The following is an 18557-nucleotide window of genomic DNA, read 5'->3' on the forward strand; positions in this document are numbered from 1 at the left end:
TTGTCCATGTGCAGCTGCAAGGAGGTAACATTGATGGGCAGGGTTAGCTCGTGTGACTCTGATTAAGTTCAACCTTAAGGTCAACCCTAAATATACCCTCCCATCTGTCTTTGGGCAAGTCTTCTATTTGCACCTCCACTTACATTATAATGTTACTCTCTCCCACAGAGAGGGTGCAAGGATAAAGACACTAAAGACAACTGAGGACCCAGGTGCTGTGGTAACAGAGGCTGTGGAAGTGCCTGGGATAAGTTGAGTACCTCTTACAGATGTGCGTGCCTGTCACCTAGCACAACAGGGCCCTTATCTCACTTGGGCCCTCCAGGCATTATCTTAATGTTCTCACTAATAATAATATTTCATCCGCCTGATCTGATTAGGTTAAGTCTCATTTGATTTTTGCAAAACACCTTTAATCACCTTGCAAATTCCACATCATTATAAATGAAGCCACCACAAACAGTTTCAGCAATCCAAGTTTTATTTTCGGCAATCCTTTTTTTTTTTTAAATGCAAGAAAGGCAGTCATAAAAAAAAAAAATTACGAACAAGACAGAGGCTGAGAAAACATTAACGGGGGCCCTGTGCTTTCCGCTAAAGTGCCTTCATTTCATTATCATTAAATTTGCCTAGTAATTAGATTTTGGTGCATGAATATTTAAAAAAATGTAACAGACAGGCTGTCAAAAAACCCACGACGACATCAATTCAATAATTTTTTTTAGACAGAGACATTCATAAGCAATTAACACAGATTTCCAGGGGTTTAGGAGTTGGCTTCTTCCTTCTTTTTTTTTCTCTCTCTCTTTCTTTCTTTCCACCTTATATCCTTCACCTGAAAAATCAGAAGAGAAAAAAAAACGTTCTAAATATCAGCACTTTGATTATTTTTTATGTTTTAGCAGTAGATTAAAGTGATCTCCAGGCCATTTTTTCTATGTGCCCATGCTGAGAGAGACTTGTTTAGCATGCTAAAGCATTGCTGCTTTTCTACCCCCAGCCCCTCCCCTCTCTTTGCTAAACAGAAGCAGGCATGAGGTTGGGTCATATATTAGACCTCACCACTCCTGCAGGACCAGATTAAATTAAGGTTGCATGAAGCTTCTGTCTTGATCTTCAGGCATTTCTGCTGAAAACAGTGATTTTGATCACTATTTGCATAATTGTACAGTTACGTATTCACCGGGTCCTTAATTATACGATCTGTGTTCGACACTTGCTTCAGATGAGAACAAGGCTTGCGCGGGGCATACTAAACTGGTCCCTCAATAAGCCTGGCTAGTAGGGTACTTCCCATGTTAAACCCATCAGCCCAACATAATAACAGGACTGGCATGAACGCTTCCCATGGCTGCTATTCCAAGCTGAAGACCACAATCATGACCACATCTAGAGACTGCCCCAGCTCCCCCAAGCCTGGCACCTCATCTGTACAGACCCAGACTCTGTATAGCTGCAAGAAAAGCACTTACACTCTAAATCAGTGCCTCTCAGACCTGGGGTGCCCCCAAATCCCTTACCAAAGGGTGCCTTGAGTCTAAAATGGTTGAGGACCACTGTTCAAACGAAGAGGAACAGAAGGACTGGGGGAACTGAGGCCTGGGGAGACTGAATGGCTTGGCTAAGCTCACACAGAGTGGCTGAAGCAGAAGCAAGACTGCAACATGGCCCTTATGACTCCCCGACCAGTGTTTAAATGACATCATTGTTTTTCAGGGTTCAACGGCCACTGGATTCATATAAAGATGCCTATGCTGACTGGCAATGCTGATCTCCTGCCCTGGCCTAGGTAGATGAAGCCCTTTTCCCAGTCCAAGAAAGGAACCCCAGGGTAATAGCAGGCCTCCCATACAGCCGTTGCAATGGGTAAATTTGACCTTAAGCACATAGCACCATTGCACTAACTGAATCAGCTTGGAGGCATGCTTAGCTTTGCTGAATTCAGCAGTCACTTGAGATCCAGCTCATCTCAACGGAGAATGTATTTGCCACACTGCAGTGTCCCTTCTCGGCTCAGTTCTAGCAGCAGAGACCCAACTGTAATACGAACAACTATCCCAGAACAGGATTTGGAGCTTGATCAGCTTGACAACAGCCTGCAAACAAATTCTCCCTCTGTCATTCACTTTGTGGCGTCACACAGTTTGGACCAGTGATTCCTAAACTGAGGGCACTGAGCCAAGGGCGATCAGTATGTCAAGTGGACATGGGGCTCACTAAACTTCTCAATGAGAAGGATGCATGAAGAAATGAGAAATATGGGGAGCAGTCAATAGTCCAGTGGTCCAAAGACTTTTGGAGAGACTCATTTAGACCATGAAGTGCCAGGTCTGTTAAAGACAGGAGCTCAAATCCCAAATCTGAGCAACTGTGGTGCCAATTCAGAGTAAACTTGCTCTAATGAAAGGGTTATGCTAGATTAACAATGGCTGCAAAATTTACCCAGTTGAGAGCTATGGAAATCAGGTGGAAGAACCAGCAGGTCTCAAAGCACACGCATCAGAAACAATTAGACAGAGGAAAGCATAAAGAAAACACAAGCATTTGGACCGTGTGCTTAATTTTCATTGATTCTCATCATTTTTTAAATTATTTTAGGCACCTTAAAAAAAAAAAAGGAAAGAAAGAAAACATGCACACACAAAGAAGGAAAATCCTAGACCTCAACCTAGGTCATGCCTCCCCAAAATCTCCTTTGCTGAGGTTTTATCGGAAAGAGCAGGGAGTAGAAACAGTTGGTACGACCGAGTTGAGAGACCAAATCAAAAGCATGTGAGCAGATTAAAGAATCAATCCCCCGTTTGATGCAGAGGAAATCCCACTAATTATAAAGAAGGGGCTTATTTCCTGGAGTCACTCTGTTTGAAGTCATCACAACTAGCAATACTTAATTACTCTACTTTATGGAATATAGAGCGCCAAGGCCCCCATCCCCATTGCTGGAGCCAGCCTTCATGGAGGTGCCTGTGATGTACCACACGTATGGATGGATTATTTATTCAAATGAAGCTCACCATTCTAACCCGAAATGGCAGGGAGGTTTTCAAACAAGCTTTAAAAAGGGGAGTTCAAACAAGAAAGGATTCATTTATCCGCGCAATCTACCTGGCTATTATGGAAGCTGTGTATCTGCCACAAGACCCATTTGGATTTTTTGGCTCTCAGAATTCAGCTTGGAAACAGTACATTCAAAATAGGGGAAAGGGGAAGGAAATAGGAAGGGGTAAAGCCCTTCAGAGAAGGTTAGCCTTGTTGGTAAAAGCACTGAGCCAAGAGGCTGGGAGCAGGCTTCAATTTCTGTCCTTGCATTTGTTTCTCAGTGAAGTCCCTGATGGCCAAATCTTGCAAAAGGTGCTTAGAAAGGCAGGGAGATCAACGGGATTCCTTCATCATCAGTGCCCAGGGGAGAAGAGCTCTTCCTCTTCATGGGCATGTGTACCCAGCTCAGACCATGACTCATGCAGATAGACCCAAGCCATCTTTTAGCCACATCTAGCAGCAGCACTGAGCCTGGCATACCCCAGTGCCCAAGTATTTACCCAGCTTCATGGGTTGTCTTGCAGCCCGCACAGAGCCAGGAGGAAGAAAACGCCACCAAGACACAGGGAAGGAAGATTATGGTTGTGACAGGGCTGCCTGGGTACATGTGCTTGGTCTCATTCTCTCCCTCTCCCTCTTTCTGCAGATGTTGACCTAGGCTTTTTAGGAAGCTTTCCCTGTGCTGGAAGCAGCACAGAAGGGGCTGGCAAGCACTAACACTTGCTCTGCGATCAAAGAGCCAAAGCTCTCTCCGATCCCATTGATGAAGAACACAAGCGGTGCCAGACTGGAGCCGAATACTGTGCTTGATGGACCACTGGTATGTCTCCTACAGTGGCAGAAATGGATGCTATAGAGGGAGAGAACTGAACCAGTCTCTCTGGAGTGATCCATGCCTTATTCAATACCCTCCCTGGCAGCATAGGATCATAGAAAATAAGGGTTGGAAGGGAACTCAGGAGGTCACATCTAATCCAACCCCCTACTTAAAGCAAGACCATCCCCAACTAGATCATCCCAGCCAAGGCTTTGTCTAATTGGGTCTTAAAAACCTCCAAGGATGCAGATTTCAACACCTCTCTGCGTAACCTGTTCCAGTGCTTCATTACCCATCTACCATTATTGGCTTAGAGATGCCAGAGGAAACAACTCCAACCATTATATTCAATAGCCACTAACAGATCTAGCAACCATGAATTTATCTAGTGCCTTGTTGAACCTGGTTCAGCTACCTGCCTCCACCGCCTCCTGTGGCCATGAATTTCAGAAGTGAATTACACATTGTGTAAAAAAGTACTGGGAGCTGAGGTCACCCAGCACAGCCTGAGTCCAGCTAGGATTACCATCTGGCCTGCACCAGTGGGATACCTACCACTGCAGTCACTGGAGCGCACCAGTATGGGCCAGGGGACAGAGGCCAGGCCACATCTGCAGGGAACCTGGAGTCTCTGCCTGGCTCTCACCACAGGTCTCTTTAAACACTTTGATTGTCTTTCCTGATATCCCCTAACCTGAAATACAGAGCATCAATATTCTTAAGATCAAAGGAAAAAGGGCTGGAAGGGACCCCATGAGGTCACATCTAGTCCAGCCCCCTGCTAAAGGCAGGATGTGACCTGATTAAACCAGCCCAGCCAAGTCCAATGTGGCCTTGAACCATCTCAGGGATGGAGGCTCCACCACCGCTCTGGGCAACCTATTCCAATGCTTGACCGCCCTTGGTCATCTCCACCCTCAGTTTCCTCTGCTGCAGCTTGAGGCCATTGCTCCTAGTCCTATTTCCTGAGGCCACAGAGAAAAAGTCCTTCTCCATCTTCTCCTGAATCATCCTTCAAAAATTTGAAGACTGTTACCAAGTCCACGCCCAGTTTTCTCTTCTCCAGACTAACTAACCCTAGCTCTTTCAGCCTTTCCCCATCACTCCTGTTGCTCTCCACTGGACTCCCTCCAATCTGCCCACATCCTTCTTGAAGCATAGGGCCCAAAACTGGACATGGATGAGGTTTCAGCAGCACTGCTTGATTTACTGCCATGTAATTGGGAAAGGAAGGCCCCAATGCCTGCTCTCAACGTGGAGAATTAAAAGACAAGAGTTGCTACATTGGTAGGTCTCAGATCAGGCCCGTTGCCTGTATGGGCCATTGGTTGGAGTAGCAGGGAAATACCAGGTGGGTGGCTGCTCATGCAGAGACATGGCGTTGAACCTCAGTTTTATCTGCACTGCGCTTCCCTTTGCTCCACGTATGAATTTTTTTTTTTGAGTAAATAACCCAATATTCCACTTTGGAGAACCCAGGGGAGGTTTGAAGTGGCTTGAAAGTTTACACAACACCCAGATTAAGGATTGTCCTAGGAATGACTCCTTTGAGTCATGAGGCTTCTCAGTCTGGAAAAAAAAAAGCGGGATGTAAAGTCCTTCCTGAGATGCACATTGGGGGAGAAAGATCATCACTACATCACAGTCTGGATTTACTTAGAAGGAAAAAACAATGGCCTTGTGCAGAACAGCTGTGGAACGGCGAGGCCCGATTTCCAAAGGCAGCAGAGGCAGCAAAGGAGGAACAAAGAAAGCCGGAGGTACTGGTGGACACAGGTCTGCAGGCCTCAAGCCACCTGGTTTGTTGCTACAACTGGATAGCTGTGGGGTTACAGATCTGAGATGGGATCTGTTTTGGGCTCTGCAACCCCACTGTGACCATTCCCCCTCTATAAAACTAGGGATAATGCTACTTCTTTGCTTGCTGCTGGCTTGTGTTATATGGAGCAGGGGCTACTTGTCCTCACTGTATGCACAGCTCCCAGTGCAGGGTAACCCCAACTCAGCGTGGTGCCTCAATGCATTTGTTTTCTATTAACTTAGACACTGCACTGATTATGGGTGCAAAAATTAAAGGCCATTTTAAAATACGCAGACCCTAGCTCATTTTTCTTTTAAATCATTATTAATCCTTCATACCTAAAGAAACTAAATCTCAGGCAGGTAACTAGATTGCATCTCACTAAATTCCTCCTGCAGTTTCAGCCATATACAATATTCCTTTTCACTCCCTGCTATGGTGTGCTAGTGAGGAGCTGCCACATTGCACCCCAGCCGCACACATTAGAGACAGGTTAAAAAAAAAAGTGTGTGCAAAAAAAACCATGCAAGGGCTCTAGTAGGAGAGGCAATCACTTTGCAAGACCAAGTGTGTCTGTGTTGCTCTGTGCCTGCAATAAGCTGGGAATAGGCCACCCTCTGCATGGATGGCTTTGCTCTCACATTGTGACACGTCATACCTCAGTGCAAAGCAATGTGAGATGCTGAGCAGTGAGATGGAAAGCTACAACTACAACCAAAGCTGACTGGCTCCAAAGAAGTAAGACTAGAACAGATCTGATCTCCTGCTAGTTCTCAGAAACAGCCTGTCACCAGAGATGAAGGGGAGACCAACCCAGCTGCAATGAAGTTAAGGGAGCTCTGCTGGATTTGCATCAGCCGAGGGGCTGATTTAGACAAGCAGCAAGGCCTGGTGGATGGTCTTAAAGGAGTGGAAGATGGGTTTAACCTCAGCTCTGCCATGACACTTGAGGAAATGGCTTCTCTGCTTTGTGCCCAAGGTTAGGAACAGACTCTTCATCTGTTCTGGGACAAGTTTTAGGCTGCAGGAGAGAAGACTGAAGTGGGATTTGATAGCAGCCTTCACCTCCTTGCAGGGTGGCTCTGAAGATTCATTGAATAGAGGCTGGAAGGGACCCTGGAAGATCACTGGGTCCGGCCCCAAGAGGATGGAGCTGGACTGTTCTCAGTGGTGGCAGATGACAGAACAAGGAGCAATGGGCTCCAGTTGCAGCAAGGGAGGTTTAGGTTGGATATTAGGAAAAACTGTCTCACTAGGAGGGTGGTGAAGCACTGGAACAGATTAGAGAGGTGGTGGAGTCTCCATCCTTGGAGGTTTTTAAGGCCCAGCTAGACAAAGCCTTGGCCGGGATGATCTAGTTGGGGCTGGTCCTGCTCTGAGCAAGGGGTTGGACTAGATGTGACCTCCTCCTAAGGTCCCTTCCAAACTTCATTTTCTAGGATTTGGTGATTATAAGTTGTGCCTGCTCTTATCCCAGAACAGAAATGTCCCCGGATTGGCATGTACACACATCACCCCTCCAATTGCAGTTTCCTGAGCGGCTGAATACACTGCCACTTTTCTGCCATTGATTCAGCGATGCAGTCCCAGGACAACCATTCAGATACACTTTGTGATATTCTGGGGCAAACTGTTAGCTTTTCTTACCCTGTGAACTGTTTTATTCTTTGTCCTGGGACAGTGGACGCAGATGCCTGAATGACTACATTTTGGCCCAGGACAGATACGATGTCCATTTGTAGCCTCAGTTTCTCCAGTCTGTAAGCCAGCCTCTGGTCACCTATCTCAGAAGGTGGTTGAGAGATCAGTTATATTACAGACATGCTTCCCTTCTCATTTACTGTCAATTTATACTGCTAATGCCTCTGCCTTCAATGGAGTTAGCCCCCATCTATGTTGATGGGAAGGACCTCTGCATCTGACAGTGCAAATAAAAAATACAAAGTACTACAGTGCTTAGCTGCCTTCTCACGCCACTGGGCCCAGAAAGGCGCTTCATTTAAGCCAGTGCATTGTTGTGGATATGAAACCAGTTTCAGCGTGGAGAGAATCCAATTCCATTTTATTTTAAAACCAGGAGAAAACCTCCCCAAGGCTGGCTTCCTCTTTTCAATCACTTCTACTTCCAAAAGGGACCGGGAGAGTCCACGACAAAACATAAGTCAGTAAAGATACTTGTAGGAAGACCAGGTTTATTGTAACCTCGTGTCAGCTCACCCATGATAAACAACAAAGGAAAGACTATGGGGGGAGTGAAAGGTTTTCCTCGACTTAACTAACACCTGCAAAACCTGTGAAGCACTGTGTCTTCACAAGGAGTTAAACATCATAATTTGTAGCTGCCCTGCCAAAAGCAGCCCTCCCGGCACACACAAGCGCACAGCAAAGCGCCTGCATTTGTGCAGTCGGAGGCAAGCAAGGGTCATTGTTGCCGGTAACGTTTCAAGGCGCTTCACAGATCGGTTTGCTCTTCCCTCCGAGAAGTGCAGCGCTGTGGCCCAGAGCCCTTTATGCCTTGCCCTGTGCTTCTTGCTGATAAGCTCTTGCAAATTCCATCCAGCCCGACACAATCCAGTTCAGCGTAAGGAAGCGCTTAAAATAGATCAGAGTCCAAAGAGGAAGGGGGCCGTTTAGGCTTTCACCTGGAGCCGGGATGATCTGCATTCAGTCCCTAGTCCTGCCAAGAAGCTGCTCTGCAATTGCTGCCAGGTCCCTTAATCTCCTGTTCCTGTCTGCAATAGGAAACTCCCTTTGCCTGCCTGGTCTCAGTGGTTCTCAACCAGGTGCTGCAGTACTCTGGGGTGCCTTGAGATCCTGCCAAGTGTGCTGCGGGGTGCCACACTATGTCAAATGTGCAAAAATGATTGGCAAGATAAACCCAGAGATTGCAAATAGGAATCCAGAGAGTTAAAAAACTTCTGACCTGCTTGGACTTGCCAAGTTTTTTGCAATGGAAGAATTGCTCTATACTTTTCCTATAGTTAAAAAGAGTTAATACTAAGAGCTGGCATTTTCCATGAAGTGCCTCAAATCTAAAGAGTGGGGGGCTGAATCTAACAAGGTTGAGAAGCATGGTTTTAGACTGTTAAACAGACAAGGATCACCTCTTGCTATGCAAGACCACATACAGCTCCTAGCACAATGTGGCCTTGATCTCACCTGGATGTGCTTACCATAGCGATCATTCCCTGGCAGAAAGCATCACTCAGGTCTTTCCAAACTCTACTGACTCTTTGCCTTTGCTCTCAAACTTCCACGCCCGAGGATGTTACAAGAGTACATTCATTCCCTAGGAGGCCAATATCCCAATGCTGCAGATGGGAAACATCAAGAGGGAGAGAGAAGTTATTTATACAAAGAGGCTTTTTCCAGTTTTACAATTAAGGCCAGGCTCAGCTTGTTCCAAAGCTAAGTCGCCTCACATCAACCAGGACACAGGTAGGAGTAGCAGCCACCTCTCCTGGCACCCAGGTCTTATCTTAAGGGCAGAGGTTGACTGCAAAATGGGAAGCCAGTCCTAGCTAGAGCCCAGGTACATGGGAAAGGGGTAGAAAAGGTTAAGGAAAAAGGCAGAAAAGCTCAGCACTAAGCCAGCCTCTCCTCTGGGATGGACCTCAAAGTTTGCAGGGTCTGTTTGCTGGATAACTAGGGTGGCAACCGGTATTTCCCATAGCCAAGAGTAGCCAGCACGATGCTCCCCCGATTCAGCATGGAATCAGGCTTAAATCTCACTGTAGTTAATCATACCTATGCCCAGGCTTAAAGCCAAGCCTGTGTTTAAGTCCTTTGCTGGTTCAAAGGATGTGGGCTGGAGTTAGGGCTGAGAGGAGGGTTGGAGCTGCTGACTAGGGTGCGATGGAAAGAAATAGCTCCAAGTCCGCTCTCAGCCTTCATAGGGAGCAGTGAGGGAAGGAGGTTTCTGAAATGATCCCCTTTTACCTCCCTGTCCAGATGGAGGAAATTTATTTTAAAAAAGGGCAACAGGGAAGGGAAACGATGGAGACCGGGTCCCTGCCGGCTATGTTGCCGCTATAAACCCAGGCTCGCATTGAGCCTCCCATAACAAACAGCTCATCGAAAGCAGACTGGGGTCCCGTTGGTCCGTTTCCCTTCATTATTTGCAGTTTGTACACAGCGGTCATTAGGGATTCATTTGGTTTCCCTAGCAGCAGGCATTAGTCTGGCTTTTCTCTCCTCTCTCTCCTTCACTCTCGCGAGCTCCCTTTATTTTTAGTGTCTTATTTACAGTTTGACAGAGTAACAGTATCCCTTGCAAACTACTCCAGCGGCTTTAATCGGGGGAATAATAGGTCCTGTCTGGAGATGAATAGCATCTAGGGGACAGATTGTTCCACACTCACACGGTGGGGGTAATTTATTTATGTGCGCACATGTCAGGAGGAGAAAGGGACGGGGGGATCTGTATGCAGCAAGGACACTGACAGCGTTGAATGGAGAAGGGAGAATGGAGTCAAATGCCCGGCGCCCCCCTCCTCTCCTCCCCTTGTCAACTGAATGCCTCCAGTGGCCATGAACTTGAGGGGACTCAAAGACCCATTCCCAGGCCCTCTGCGCGTCACGGGGGCCAAGTTCGGTCTAGTCTATTGGGAGGTAGGCCTCAGGCTCCAGATGGACCCAGTTACCGCCGCCACCCCTCCCCAGCCCTTCCCCACATAGCGGCCGTGCAGGGAGCATGTCACATAGCAACGGTACAGTAGCAGGAGCGCAGCAGGGGTCTGGGAAGAGAGGCGAAGCCCTAAGAGAAATACAGGATGGACCCAGACAATGGTGCTCTCTCATATCATAAATTACACGGCCGCTACAAAGAGGCTGCCCGCGTCACCCCCCTCCCAAACACACGCATGCACGCACGCCGGATCCCGGCGGGCACCTTCTGGCAGGGATCTGGGTGCTTGGAGCGTGGTGGCACAAATGCTTGCAAGAGAGGCATGCTTTCCACCCCCCCCCCCCCCGCTGCCCTCCGTCCCCCCTCTTTCTTCAGTGTCAGAGGGGGTCAAAGCATCTTGCTTCTCTCCGTTCCCCACTGCAGCACAGTAGCGCGCCATGGGCCCCGTGACTTCTCCAGCTGGCTTTGCAAGGTTCAGCCACAGACGAACCCCAAATCTGGGATCCCTGTTGTGTGCGGTGCTGTACAGACACAGAGGATGTGGAGATAGGACCACCCTGCTCTGTTCATGAGCTGAGACCCAACCGGAGAAGACAGAGGGAGACAGTAGCAGGACCCTACAGTGACAGTCTGGTTAGGTGACCATCTCTCTCGCCCTCCCCTCCATCCAAGGCATCTCCCCTTCCATAGCATTGATGTAACCCATCCATAATCCATATCCTTTCATAGTACCCATCCACTGGATTTTTAAAGGTGCCATTACCCCTGGTATCTAGCCATTGAATAGTCCCTGATAGCAGCAGAGTGTACCCAAGGAAAGGAGATAAACCCTCCTGATTTTGCCATGTTCCCAAACTCACTTTCTCATAGTTGTTATTTGTTAGGGGCTGCAAGAGACCTTACAGATTATCGGGCCCAGCCCCTTTTATTTATTTCTTTTATTCTTTCTACTTCCACTTCTTCCTCCGTTGGAAGAGATGCCTCAAGTCAGAGGAAGGAAAAAGGTCTTGAGTTTAGAAATGAATGTAGTCTCACAGCTAGATAACCAGGAGGTCTGAGTTGAAACCCCCCCTTGCAGTTTAGGGCTCAGATTTGCAACTCTGGATGGAAAACGGTGTCTCCCGAAGTAGCCTACTCAGCACCAATACAGCTCTTCAGATCGCCGTCCTTCTTTGCTCATCTTTCTTTTGCTCTATAACCTCTCGGCCCCAGGTATTTAAGGTATTGAGATGCCTCAAGTCAGAGGAAGGAAAAAGGTCTTGAGTTTAGAAATGAATGTAGTCTCACAGCTAGATAACCAGGAGGTCTGAGTTGAAACCCCCCCTTGCAGTTTAGGGCTCAGATTTGCAACTCTGGATGGAAAACGGTGTCTCCCGAAGTAGCCTACTCAGCACCAATACAGCTCTTCAGATCGCCGTCCTTCTTTGCTCATCTTTCTTTTGCTCTATAACCTCTCGGCCCCAGGTATTTACCTATACAGGTCATCTCTGCTGCATCTGATACAAGCCACTATGTCCAGTACAACCCTGGCCGAGCTCAACAGCAAACAGTACTTGGCTGGGTGCAAAACCCTGTCAAACTGTTTTTGGGGAAAAAAAGGTCTAACTAAATTAAATTTTGCACAGAAAATGTCTGCTTCCCCTAGTGGGGAGGGGAAAATGCTTTTTCATTTGGTTTTCTGGATGAAACATATTGAAGTTTTGATTTCCAGCTAAAAGAGAGGGGGGGGAAAAATTCAAGGACATTTTCATTACTGTTTTGGTCAAAAATTTCCAAGGGGAAAAGAATTTCGACCGTATCTGAGTGCCTGTCTTCACTCAACTCTGCTGCGCTCCACGTATCAAATGGGCATGAATTCCCCAGGGTCTGCACATGTTTAAGTCGAGAGGACCTGTGAGCAAAGACCAAGCGACTGGAATACCCCTAGCACACCCGAAGGCTAGCTCCTACAGCAGCAAAATCACTTTAGTGCGATAACAGCCCCAGCACAGAAGTCAGAGTTCAACGAATCGAGCACCCCAAGAGCCCCAGTCTGGTGCGCGGCCACAAGACGCTGTGGAAACACCAGGGACTCGTGGCAATTCTCAGAGAAGCCATTTTACTCTAAGACACAAGCCATGCTTCCCATTCACAGGTGTTACTCATTGCTTATCTAACTCTAGGACTGCCACCACTGTGATGATTGGGGCTATTTGGCGAGTGCCTAACACTCAATAGCACATGGTTTGGATCATGCTCTCCATTGACCCATGATCCTCCCCAGAGGTCTCACACCAGCTGAATTCCCCAAGTGTATAAAACCCCACACCCACGTTTTTTCAACACCCAGAAGTTAAATTCTGTCAAAAAAAAGAAGAGGTCTCTCATATTGGAGCCCAAACAGAAGCAACTGGAATAAGTGGCAGAGCCAGTCCATCCCAGTCCAAACTCCATCCTTGGACTCAAGACCCTCCCGCCCGTCCACATGCATTTAGAGTACAACTTTGCTAGTACATTAAGAAGACTCTAGCTGGTACTGAGCTACACTGGGTGGATACAATGGATACTTGGTTTTTTGCAGCGGTCATTCTTTTCCTTTCCTTTCACTGTGGGGAAAAAAAGAAACACTAAAACCCAAGGAGGCTTGAAACATGGCAGAGTTGCACATGTATACAGCTAGCCCTTGAGCCACCATGGTCACACCAGTTTCAACAATATCCCTTCTTGATGAAAACCAGTCTAAGCCAAAGAGACATCATCAAATTCTTGTAGGAAGTTTTCAAAAAAAAAAAAGAAAAATGCAGGGGGAGGGGAAGGGTTGTTTCTTGAAAACTCCCAGTATAACGTTAAAGAATTAAAGCCTTTTTCTGTTGCAAAAATCTAGTTGGTCTAATAAAAAGATAACCACCTCTACTGTGAGTGCTGATTCCAGTATAACACTTGCACTTATTCAGCAGGGTGGGAAGAGGGGCAGGGAAATTGAAATATTGTTGGTTCGCAAAATTGATTTCAAAAGATTAATTTGCAAACCAAAATTTATTTCTGACATTACTTTTCAAAATGAACCCAAATATTTTAGAATCATAGACAATGAGGGCTGGAAGGGACTTCAGGAGGTCACATCTCGTCCAACCCACTGCTCAAAGCAGGACCAGTCCCAACTACATCATCCCAACCAAGGCTGTGTCCAGCTGGGCCTTAAAACCCCCAAGATGCCACCACCTCTCTGGTATTTTATCTAAAAAGGACTGTCAGCTTCTGGAGGCTTTACAGAAAATCTACCTAAGAAAAGAGAAAATGTCTTTATCTGGTTAATCTCTTTTCTCTCTCTCGCGCTCTTTTTTTTTTTCCTGGATGGGAAAAATCAACCAGCTCTAAAAATCCAACCTTAACTGTGATGGCATTATCTGATATCCTTGGAGGATATATATATATATCTATATATATAAACTATATATAATTTTTTGCTGTTAGAAAGGCACAACCCAAATACTCTCCTTTCTTTTAAAAAAAAAAAAAAGAGTTGTGCTTCTTTTGGACTTTACATGGTGCAATTTCTATGTCAAAGCACGAGTGAGAAGATGGCTGGGTGGTTGGGACCCTTAGCTAGACCATCAGAAATAGTGCTTCAGTTCCTTACTTCCCCATTTGCTTCCTACACAACTTTTGAACAAGACTCTTAGGCTTTGCCTGCATCTGGGGCTCTCCTGGAAGGTCTAGAGTGGACTAACTCCACATGTCGACACCTTGTTCCTATCCAGCTTAGATCGCCAAAACAAGATACAAGCCATGACAGGAACCTGTCCTCTGTTAAAAGAGGACAGAGGTCCACCATTGGGAAAGCAATGTCTGGCACCTTCATAGCACTGCTGATCTGTGTGTCGACAGGCACTGGTAAACCATTAGGCCATCTTTGCATCTAGGGAAGGTGAGATTTCCCCCAAGGCCAGGGAAAAAATTGGATAACATAGAATCATAGAAAAGTAGGGCTGGCAGGAACTTCCAGAGGTCATCTAGTCCAATATCAGAGAACTTTGCTCCCCTGAGACCAAGGGCAGTCACTCGATCCTTCCTTTGAAGAAGAAATTTCATGAAACAACGACCACCATATACCACCGAGATGGATGCCTCACTCCACCACACCCTAACTACATCACCACCAGGGGCATTTGTACACGCCACGTTTTTAGCCCTTTCTTGCACTGCAACCATGTGACTGTTTGCATAAGCAGAATTAACCCTCGTGATGCATACAGGCTCCCCAGGACTATGCAATGGTAGGAAGAGTCGACATCATGTGAAAGTTTCCAAATACACTGCAAGTCAACTCAAGTTGGTGGGCTCAGGAAGGCAGGGCGGGTGGGGAGAGGGCATGCTATGGGCATATCCACACTGCAGTCAAAATGCGACTGCAGTTTGTATAGACAGGCTCAAACTAGCTAGCTTGGCTAGTGTAGCCATGGCAACAGAGAGCTCAGCATCAGCTAACCACCCGCATATTTACCCAGGGCCAGGGGTGAGTCCTATATCCTCTCTTCAGCTGCCTGCCTCAGCCCCCAAGCCAGGAAGGGAAATAAATACACTGAGAGCTTGTCATTTCATTTAATCAAGAAAGGCAACTTTGGGGTGGGGAGAAATCTCCATCTCAGAAAAAAAGACAAAATAAAACAAAAAAAAGTAAATAAATCACTGACATTGGAAAAGTGGGGGCGGGAAAGCCCATTTTTGGACACAAATTAAGAAAAACGTCCTGAAATTTTTTGAACGGCACCTAATTAATTCGTTTGGCATCAATGCCATGAAGAATTTCCCAACCACACTCAGGACCCACAACCAAGCCTTCATTTCCAAAAAAACAGCGCAGCCCCCCCATGACAGTTCTGTTGAAAATGTTGTCATGCAGATTTATATAGATCATTTTAACCTGTGGCCTGCAGGGCTCAGCCAAAGCCAGAGCGAAACATAAAATCCAGGTTTCCAGCATCCTACCTTAAATACAAGATATATCCCTGGATCACAGCTTTGGCTTCCCGAGTGCAACTAATTCTCTAGTATCAAGCATGACAGGAATGTTGCCAACTAACGAGAGGTTATAATTATGCAGACAACAAGACAAAAAAGGTAAGGCATTTCAGAACGAGCATTTTGTAGTGACTAGATTATAAGACCGATACAAAATCAGCAAAGGGAAGGTGCTGTCCCATCCGTCTGCCCTGGGCTGCGCGGGCTTGAGCCATTGTAGAACCCAACTCCCATTTACCCCAAGATCCATTTCCAACCGTCTGGGAGAGAAAAGGGCTCTGAAGTTGCTATAAGGCTTTTTTATGCTGCCAGGGTGGTATGAATGTGCTTCATCTGCATGTAGCTTGCAGACAAGACTTTGTTGTAAAATGAGTTTTCGGATCTAAAACCAGGTCCTGTGGACCAGAGGTGCGTTAGAGACATACAGGTGCAAGCAAACATGGGAAAGGAGTTGGTGATGGGTGCAGCAAGGCACCCAGTTTGCCTTACCATGGTCAACCGTCATTCTTGGGAACAGATCTGGAACTGCCACCCTGTTTGTGGAAGTTGTGGTTCCCAAAAACGCTGATCTCTGTGGACCCCACTGACCTCTAGCATAGGCCAGTGTTGCACCAGTGAGTATTACAGCTAAATTACTCCAGATTTACATCCATGGGAGCAAAAGGGGACTTGAATGGAAGGCTTGAGTTTACACTGCCCTGCACTGCAAAATGCACCGCACACCCGCAGAAAGAGGGTATAAAACCGGAATGGGAATTGAGCACCCCCACATATCACTCATAAGTGACCATACAAGAGGTGGGCATTAGGAAATCAAGCTCCTGGTGTGTACAAAGTGCTCCGACTTCCTCCGATGGTCCTCTTGCAAGTCCATCATTGTGCTGTCACAGTCTGTGGCTCCACCCGTGTTTTATGAAGCTGGATGCCCTGACACGCCAAGCAGTTATTCATGAATGGAGGGGCCCATCCTGGTCCCAACACTGAGCTCTCTGCAAACACCAAGCTACGGGATTTGGTGCACGAGGGACAGAGAGCGGCACAGAACCAGTTAAGAAATGTCCCCAAGTCAAGGAGCAGGGGGCATGTATGCATGAGAAAGAGACTTCCCCTCCATCGCCATATGCTGGGAGCTATACCACAATCCTCTCCTGGCCCCCAGATGGTACCCTGGCGTCCACGTAAACACACACATTATATCCTGTCATCCCCGCGGCCGCCTGTGGTTTCCCCAACCGAGGACAAAAGGCTGACACACAAGCTGCTTGACGAGCAGAGATTTGAATAATGCCCTATACAGTACGATCCATCGAGTACAGTGTATTAAACCCGGCTCTAATCCAGAGCCCTGCGCGGTGCACAAAATGGCTACCACTGAACCAGGAGGGGGGGAGGCAAGAAACACAGAGGGAAATAAATCAAACTGTCGGAGCCCCCCGCCTCCCCGACACGGAAACGAAGCCTCTTTGTGGAGTAGAAAGATCTGCGCTGGTCTAGTCTTCCCCGTTCATCCTGAAAAACACGGTAGATCTTCAGTTGCCCTGGATTTCCCTCCAAGAGTCAAGAGGGATCAATACCGCAAAGCCTTGGGAACATGGACATGGTCAGGCTGGATCCAGCCAGCCCCGAATCCGGTTACTGGCACTTGCCAGCACCAGCTGTTTCAGAGGGAAGTGCAAGATATTTAGACATCACACGAAAGGAGGCCTGGAAGGGATCTCACAAGGTCACTAGTCCTGCAGGGATCGACAAGAGCCACTTCCATGTAGTGATCCCTAGCAATGTCTCTGCTGGCCAGGAGCTCCTGAATCGACAAAAATGCCAAAGTGGACAAAGACAAAGGTATGGACACCGGTTTTGTCATATGAAAGAAAGAAAAAAACTAACCCTGCCAAGCAGGTCTTTACACTGTGTAGACCTTGACTCCAATGCTACCAAGGCCATTTTCCAGGATCTTTTGTTCCCCCTACACCATTTTGTCTGCTTTCCTATTCAAAATATTAGTTCTCTAGGGCAGAGACTGGCCCAGCAGGACCCCAACTAAAGATAAGCTTGTAGAGACTAATGCAATGCAGATAACAAGCAAAAAGCTCTTCCCATTGTATAGCGGTCGGTGATACAGCTATTCAAACTCTTGTGGCAAGGGCTGGACGTTAACACTGGATAAGTTTAGATAAGGTGCAATGTTTTAGCAGTGATTGTCATTAGCCATTGGAATGATTTTCCCCAAGGAATGGGGTGGGGTTCCTGAAAATGGGATCCCTTTCTACAAGAGGCCACAAAAGTATAGGCTGGGGGCAGAAATTAGGGGGCCTGTGATGTGGAAGTGGTCAGACACTAGAGACAGCAGCTGCTTCTGCCAATTGATTTAACCTGTGAGATCCAACACCAAAAAAAACATCAAATCATTGAAAAATGAGGGTGGGAAGGGACCTCAGGAGGTCACATCTAGTCCAGCCCCCTGCTCAAAGCAGGACCAGCCCCAACTACATCATCCCAGCCAAGGCTTTGTCTAGCCGGGTCTTTAAAACCTCCAAGGATGGAGACAAGACAAACATGGGCCTCAGCATTTATTTTCATCAACTCAAAGCTCCTCATGGCTCTTGATCGCCTTCCATTAAGGTTCTCAAAGAGCTTCACACAGGAATCCTGACCCAAAACCTACAACCACCCTACTAATAGACGAGGAAAATGAAGCACGTGATAAGTGAAGTAACTTAACCCAACGCCCCCCCACCCCCCCCCCAAAAAAGAGAGAGAGTCTGTGACAAAACCAGGAAGAAACCCAAGAGTTTCTGACCACACTTCTCCAGCTGGCATGAAACCATCTGTGCAAGACAATTTTCTTATATATAATAGCAAGCAATTTAATGGTCCATCAACAGAGAGAGCTAGGCAGCCCCCCGGCTGGTTTAAATGGATGTAGCAGACTTGGATGAAGGAACTCTGATTTACAACAGCTGCGGATGTGGTTCAGGGTCTATACACAGCCCGATTAGTTGCTGGAGAAGACCTCTCTCATGTACAACGGATAACCCATAAGCTCCTTCTTAAAGCTACCTTCTATTTAGGCTCACTGCCCACTGAAGGGGAACAGGCCAAGTGAACAGTTTCTACCCACACCGTTCACTTGCTGTTTTTTGCCTCTTTCAGTTGGCAGGATGTCAACAAGCACATTGCACATGCCCCGAATGTATTCAGAATGAGTCATTTGTGACTTTTCTAGATTCGTCGCATTTTAAAACCAGAAGGGGCCAGGGTGAGCATCTCGAGAC

At 47.0% G+C, this 18557-nt stretch overlaps 1 long non-coding RNA gene across 4 annotated transcripts in view; it reads right to left on the reverse strand.

Annotated features, from left to right (window-relative positions):
• Positions 1-472: 472 nt before the first annotated feature.
• The window catches only part of LOC149861142 (uncharacterized), a 51006-nt gene continuing 32921 nt past the window's right edge, over positions 473-18557 (reverse strand). For all 4 annotated transcript variants that reach the window (XR_016443080.1, XR_016443077.1, XR_016443079.1 and 1 more), the window contains 2 exons: positions 8831-8968; positions 473-835 (listed from right to left, as the gene is read on the reverse strand). This is a non-coding gene — a long non-coding RNA (uncharacterized LOC149861142). The remainder of the gene's footprint in view (positions 836-8830; positions 8969-18557) is intronic.

Source organism: Crocodylus siamensis, chromosome 6 (genome assembly GCF_052110815.1).
Source record: "Crocodylus siamensis isolate JL-2025a chromosome 6, ASM5211081v1, whole genome shotgun sequence".
In the NCBI taxonomy this organism is placed as follows: Eukaryota; Metazoa; Chordata; order Crocodylia; family Crocodylidae; genus Crocodylus; species Crocodylus siamensis.